Source organism: Macaca mulatta, chromosome 2 (assembly GCF_049350105.2).
Source record: "Macaca mulatta isolate MMU2019108-1 chromosome 2, T2T-MMU8v2.0, whole genome shotgun sequence".
NCBI classification, from domain to species: Eukaryota; Metazoa; Chordata; class Mammalia; order Primates; family Cercopithecidae; genus Macaca; species Macaca mulatta.
The window spans coordinates 46,112,952-46,119,946 of record NC_133407.1 but is presented as its reverse complement, the minus strand read 5'-3'; positions in this window follow the sequence as shown (position 1 = coordinate 46,119,946).

The following is a 6,995-nucleotide window of genomic DNA, read 5'->3' as shown; positions in this document are numbered from 1 at the left end:
GTCCAGTAAACAAATGAGCCAAAAAAAATCAGACAATGGTAAGTACAGCGAAGAAAATAAAACGGGGGTTGGAAAAGAGAGTACCCATGTAGTCAGAGAAGGGTCTCAGAGGAGAGGATGTTTAAGTTGAGACATGTGGCAAAACAGAAACAGCCATGCAGAGATCTCAGTAAAAAGCATTCTAGGCAGAGGGCACTGCAAGTGCAAAGGCCCTGAGATGAGCCTGTGCCATGTTCCTTTCCTTCACCACGAAAGTAGGTCCATGGCACATCAGATCTTCTCATGGCAGCAATTCTCCAACAGATAGTCTAGTACTTCAGGGCAGAATGTGGGCATGTTTCTCCTACAGAAAATGGCCACCTTACTGAAGAAATGGACGTCCTGCTAGGGGATCATATGGGCACAGAATCCCAAGACAGGAGGAAAATATAAGTGTTGGTTTTCTAGGTGCAAGAACTAATCAAAAACACCCTTTTGAATTCTCCAGGACAATTACAAGCAGCAACCACACATAGAATCAAAGTAGAAGCATACATGGGGAGGAGGGCAGTAAGGAGTTCTGAGAAGGTGTTTGGCAAACATCAGGTTGTTTGTTTTTAAGAAATACTGAGGAATCATACACTCTGTTGCCAAGTAGGCTGATCTGGGTCAGTCACAAGCTTTCCCCTGCCCCATACCTCTTATGCTGGCAACAGTACCTTAATCTACAAAGGGAAATTGGAGCTGAGGACTACCAGTTTGGGCAGCAGGAGCCAATAAGATGAGTCTCCGTGGGATGAGGGAAGTTGACTTCTATATCAGGGGCTTGGGTGAAGACATGATGCTCCCAACTGGCTTCCAAATGATACCATGCTGTGTCTTGAGCGCCTAGAGAGGAAGACTTGAATGAGTCTTATTTTTTTCCATTGTAAGGACAGAACTACATAAGAAGCATGGTTCTGTTGAAAGAGTCATTCAAAATGCACAAGAAGTAATAGAGATATCTGTTTGTCTTTTCCAAGCCTGTTGTAGACGTCCTTCCCTTTGGAAGGACAGTGTCATTGTAAAGTCTGGTATACATCCAATTCAGATGTATCCCTTGAACAGTAACTACTTTTATTATAACAACCCAAGTTTGATCACTTCAGAAACTGCTCACCTTTTGAGGAACTAGCTGGAGGCAACAGCAACGCCAAAGAAAATGCATTGTTATGAAAATATTTAGACTTCCTCCTAACATCTCTCTTGAAATCTTGCATTTTGCCTTCTTTATCATTTGCACCAACTACATTGAACACAATGTAGAAAAGTCTTTGACATTCTAGATAAGAAGAATTAGGTGTTTTGATTTATATGATTACTCTAACTGCATTAGCCCTGGGGAAGTTGTTGACTAAATCAACATGATTGAATCCTGTTCCAAGGGTTTCTCACTGCACTCCTGTTTGATGTATAGGGTGATTTTGATGAGGAATCCATAGAAAATGAAATAGAGACATCCTTCACCAAAATGGAACAGATTAGCTTTTGCACTGGAAGATTTGGCCTTAGAGTTCATAAATTACCTGTTGACTATGCATATAACTCTATGATATCCCTCACAGAAATGGGTGTTCCAGCATATCAGCTCTGCTGAGATTTGATATGATTCAACCATCTTGGTAGATGTATTACCAACCGGGAAATTGAATCTTTAACTAAAGTTGTATGTACACAACAGCACAATGGTTTAAAAAATGAAAAAGTATAATTAAGATCTAACAATGCCAATCAACTAGCCAAGCTGATTTTTGCTCCACTAAACTGACCAGTGGCTTAAGAAAATGGACTAAGATAACCAGTTGATAAGGAACTGAATAGATACATTCACCCCAAAACATACAAGTATATAATCAGAGTTATATTATCCATAATCTGTTCTCTTTTCAGCTGTGGCAGCAATAAATGTTGGTACTCACAAGTAAATAGATGAATTGTTAGAACAGTAAATATTCAATAAATGTTTGCTAAAACACAGTAAGTAAAAAAAAAAAAAAAAATATATATATATATATATATATATATATATATATACACACTGAAATTTCTATTAGAATAGTAGTTTATGCCTTGATACTTTACAGGCCATAAAAATAAGTTGATAACAAAGAGATAACAGAAGAAATAATGAAAAATGTAAAAGAATGAAAATGAAAAATGAAAAATGTAAGGCAACACCTTAACAAAACCCTCTTGTATTGAGATAATTGTTCTAGTTGAATGACCAGACACAGCATCCAGATGTTAATTTCTAAATACCATTCTCCAATAAAAAGGAATTTAGCTCCTTGGAATAATGGCTGATTCTAAAACAAAGAAAGGAAAGGAAAAGATAACCTTGGACCATATTATGCTTCTAAAAATAAATGCTTGAAAAAATGATGAGGTATGTCAAAATGCACAGGAACTAACTAGCCAAATCTGGGACTGTTAAAGGGTGGGTCTTTGTTCTCAGAGCTCCCAACATGGGGGCAAGCCATTTGTTCTCTGACCTGGGGTTCTTCGCCTCACAGATACCAAGGAATGGAATCTTGGGCCATGCGGTGAGTGTTATAGCTCTATTAGAAGCCGTGGGTTACGGAAGAGAACCGTGGAACCCAGCGATTAGTGTTCAGCTCGATTAGAACGAACCCAGGCACTTAGCCACCCAGCAACACTGGCGAGCCTCAACCCAGGCACTTAGCCACGCAGGAACAATGGCGAGCCTCTAGCCCAATCCGGAGAGGCAATGGGCACCTCACTGGATCAGAAGCACAGCGAACACCCTACTGGATCCGGAGGGGTGGAAGTCAGTGGCGGGTCTTCGACAGCTGAGTTCAACAGTGGTGGATGGCGAGCAAAAGCTCAGCTCCAGCCAGAACAAACACAGACCAGAAGAGTGTGCAGTTGCAAGATGTAATAGAGTGGGCCAGGCGCGGTGGCTCACGCCTGTAACCCCAGCACTTTGGGAGACCGAGGTGGGCGGATCACGAGGTCGGGAGATGGAGACCATCCTGGCTAACACAGTGAAACCCCGCCTCTACTAAAAATACAAAAAAAATTAGTGGAGCGCGGTGGTGGGTGCCTGTAGTCCCAGCTACTCGGGAGGCTGAGGCAGGAGAATGGGGTGAACCTGGGAGGCGGAGCTTGCAGTGAGCAGAGATAGCGCCACTGCACTCCAGCCTGGGCCAACCAGCGAGACTCCGTCTCAAAAAAAAAAAAAAAAAAAAAAAAAAAAAAAAAAAAGATTTAATAGAGTGAAAACAGAGCTGTCGTACAATGGGAGGGGACCCAAAGCGGGTTGCCACTGCCGGCTTGAATGCCTTGGGTTTATATCCCAATCATTGTCCCTCCCCCTGTGCTCTCAGGTGATAGATGATTTGACTGTTTCTTTACCTCCTGTTTTTAGCTTAATTGGTATTTTAGTGAGCCCTCTTTACTACCTGATTGGTCGGCTGTGAGCTGAATTACAAGTCCCATGTTTAAAGGTGGGTGCAGTCACCTTCCCCAGCTAGGCTTAGGAATTCTCAGTCAGCCCAGGAAATCCAGATAGTCCTGTCTCTCAGGACAATTTCAACAATAAAAGAACTAATCATAGCAATTGGTGATTATATTAGATAGGATAGAATAAAATAAAATACATTAATCCATACTTATATAAATAATTGAATAAACAAATGAGAGAGAAAGGAAAACTATTCCTTGCAGTAGAATTTTAATTAATAAGTGTAGAAGGAATGATGGAAATAGAAAATTATCATTTGACAAATATCACAGTAATAATTATTCCAGGCAGGAAGTATCAGTGGATGCTAAAACTAACGGGCACAAGTATGAAAAACAAGATATTTACATGGTCTCAAAGTATCTCCCCATAAAATATCCATTTAATTACAAAGGGGAAAATAGTAACTTTCCAGTGGAGAACCCTGTGAGACACTACCTTAACCAAATTATCAGAGTTCATATTGCCAGTTATAGAATAAATCAGTCTCATGTGCCTCCTCATATGTTGCACAAAGAAGGACACAACATCACTTCTGTGATGTTCTTGTCAAAATGCATAACCGAATTTAATAATTATGAAGCATTAGACAAACCCTAATTAAGGGATATTCCACAAAATAACTGACCAGTACTCCCAAAAGTGTCAAGGTCATGAAAGGCAAAGACTGAGGAGCAGGCTGTCACATATTAAAAGAAACTAAGGAGACATAGCAAATAAATGTGACATGTTATCCTGAATTGAAACCTGAACCAGAAAAAGGATATTAGAGGGACAATTAGAGACATGTGAATAAGATCTCCAGATTATACAATAGTATTACATCAATTTTTTTTTATTTTATAGTTTTACTGTGGTTGTATGAAATGTTAAATTTGGAGGATCTTGGTTGAAAGGTATATGAGAATTCTTTTTACTATCACAACTTTTTGTAAGTCTGAAATTATTTTAAAATCAAGCATTAAAAAATAAAGAAAATGTTTCTAGTGGTTCTGGCTGAGGTTATGCTTGGAGTTGGCAATTAGTGTCAGGGTGTTATTAGAACCAGCTGTGTAGAGATCAGACTGTATGGTCCATCATAGAGCTAAGAAGTCAGCCACAAATAGGGGACAGTGGTGACTTGAGGGTTCAAGGGTTCAGATAAAACCTAGTCCCGGCACTAACCTGACAACTTTACAATATACCTTTGATCACTAGTCAGTTTTCACACAGCTATAAAGACTACCACCTGAGACTGGATAATTGATAAACAAAAGAGGTTTAATTGACTCACAGTTCCACATGCCTAGGGAGGCCTCGGGAAACTTACAATCACTGCTGAAGGCAAAGGTGAAGCAAGGTATGTCTTCACATGGTGGCAGGGAAGAGAGAGTGAGAGCAGGGAACACTGCCATTTTTAAAGCCATCAGATCTCGTGAGAACAGAGATCTTATCATGAGAACAGCATGGAGGAAACCAACCCCATGATCCTATCACTTCCCTCCAGGCCCCTCCTCCATACCTGGGGATTACAATTGGAGGTGAGCTTTGGGTGGGGATACAGAGCCAAACTATATCACCCACAGATGCTTCAACTCCACCCTACTTGCAACTGCTCTCAAAATAGAGAACAGCCTTGGGGCTTTGGATAAGTTACTTAACTTCTTCGTTCTTCATTTATAAATCAGAGCAAATAATAGCAGTTAAGTCATAAGGCCATTGTGAGGATTACCTGAAATCATGTGTAAAGTTCTTTTCCGGCACAGAGAAAACTCTTGATAAACGCTGGCTACTCTAATCATCATCTTCTTCTTCATCACCATTATTTTTTTGCTTAGAGACCCTCACCAGAGGCACTCTGTCCAGCGCGGTCACCACTGTACCCCGGCCCCTCACACAATGCCTTCACAGAGTGGGCACTCAACAAGCACACTATTCAAATGGAAGGAAAAAACATCTGGCCCCAGCTGAATTATTTAGGACGGAGATCTAGCTGCTATAACAGAGATCCAAATTACCAGTAACTTAAATAAGGCAGAAGTTTATTTCTCTCTCACAGAACCACATCTGAATATGAGCAGTCCATGACTGTAAGATGCCTTCAGTATCAGGACCCAGCTCCTGTCTTGGGTGGGGCCATTCCCAGAGACTCCTGACCTCATCCACATTCCGGTCAGCAGGAAGCGGAAAAGACAAGGAGGAAGGACACGCCCTTTAAGGACACAGCCCTGAGAATATACACATAACTGCTGTTTTCTTCTCACTAGCCAGAACTTGGACATGGACCACATCCAGTTGCAAGGGAGGCTGGGAAATGTAGTCTTTATTCTGGGCAGTCGCATGCCTCTCTGAAACTTGGTGGTCCTGTGACTATAGATGAAGGGGAGAATGCGATTCAGAAGGCACCAGGAATCCTGCCAATCTCTCCAGCTTGATCACTCACATTCTATATGCCAGTCCTACTTGACTTCTCCCAGGCCTTTGAGCTCGCTGCTCCTTCTGTCTGGTACCCTACCTGGGCCCCAACCCCACCACTTAAGAGAATTCTGGTTTCACCTTCAGGCCCCAGGAGAGATGTTACTTTCTCTGTGAAGCCTCCTTGAGTATCCCTCCCCCACCACCCAGCATGGATTAGCTCCTCCCCCCTCCTTGAACTTGTCTTACAGTGGCATTTGTCACACTGTCTCTGAACTGTTAGTCTGTCTCTCCTACTGCAACATACATCCCAAGAGGGCAGAGACTATGTGTCCCTTGCACATTACAGTTCTTTCAATTTCTGCTGAATTATCAAGCACATACTTTTGAGAATCTATATTTGAATTTCCAAGCTACTGAAGCTTTGCCCAATGGAAGAATATTCTCAGCATAAACATGGCCACTCTACGTCAGACCCAGGCAGGTAATAGAGAAGGTACCTGTGAAATCAGACCCACTGCTTATGAGAGAAAGGACTTCAGATGTGGTGGACCTGGGATTTTCCTGCTCCTGACTTATGTTTCTGCTTGGCTGAGCTGGAGGACAACAGAGAACCATCACTGACACCTCCCGCAAGGAAATCAGCCAGATCAGGTGCTGTCCCTGGACTCAGGATGGCACCTGTGCACTTCTTGAGCAAGGAGAGTTGGTGTGGCAGCATTAGGACTGTGCCGGTTGAAGTCACAGCACAGATGGCTTATGAACATGAAAAGCCCGTTTAATGTTAAAAGCCTTTGATTTTTTTTTCCAGATTAATTTATCCTTTGGTGCCCCATGAGCCTTAGGCAAAACTGTGTGAGCCAAGGAGAAAGAGCATTTCAACCAAAACACTAATATATATATATATATATATATATTTTTTTTTTTTTTTTTTTGCTTAATACCATTTCCTTTAGTTCCAAATCAAAGTCCTAAATTTATGTTTGTGGATTTGAGGTTTGTTTTTGTTTATTTGAGTAAGGAGAGTGAAGGATATGGTTTTTGGTTGTTTTTCTTACCCAAAGTTCCACAAAGGGGCAGAGAAAGAAGAATATCAAGC